This window comes from Phaethon lepturus, unplaced genomic scaffold (assembly GCF_000687285.1).
Source record: "Phaethon lepturus isolate BGI_N335 unplaced genomic scaffold, ASM68728v1 scaffold48441, whole genome shotgun sequence".
Taxonomy (NCBI): domain Eukaryota; kingdom Metazoa; phylum Chordata; class Aves; order Phaethontiformes; family Phaethontidae; genus Phaethon; species Phaethon lepturus.
Window position 1 is genome coordinate 1 of NW_010517907.1, and position 246 is coordinate 246.

Below are 246 nucleotides of genomic sequence, written 5' to 3' on the forward strand. Positions count from 1 at the left end.
GGAAACCGAGGGACATCAGTGGCTTTCTGGGAGCTTTGGGGAGCCAGGTGAACCCCATTCCCGCCAGCAGCAGGGGATGGGGGGTGTAAAAGACCAGAGCGGGATAAACCCAGCGTGGCCTGACAGCAGAGAGCTTAATTTCAGAAACTGCTTCAGTGGAAGTGCATCGGAGTCAGAAGCGTTTATCCCAGCTTAAGACCCGTTTTCCCAGCCCCGCAGCATTCACTCGAGTGAAATCTCGGTCTG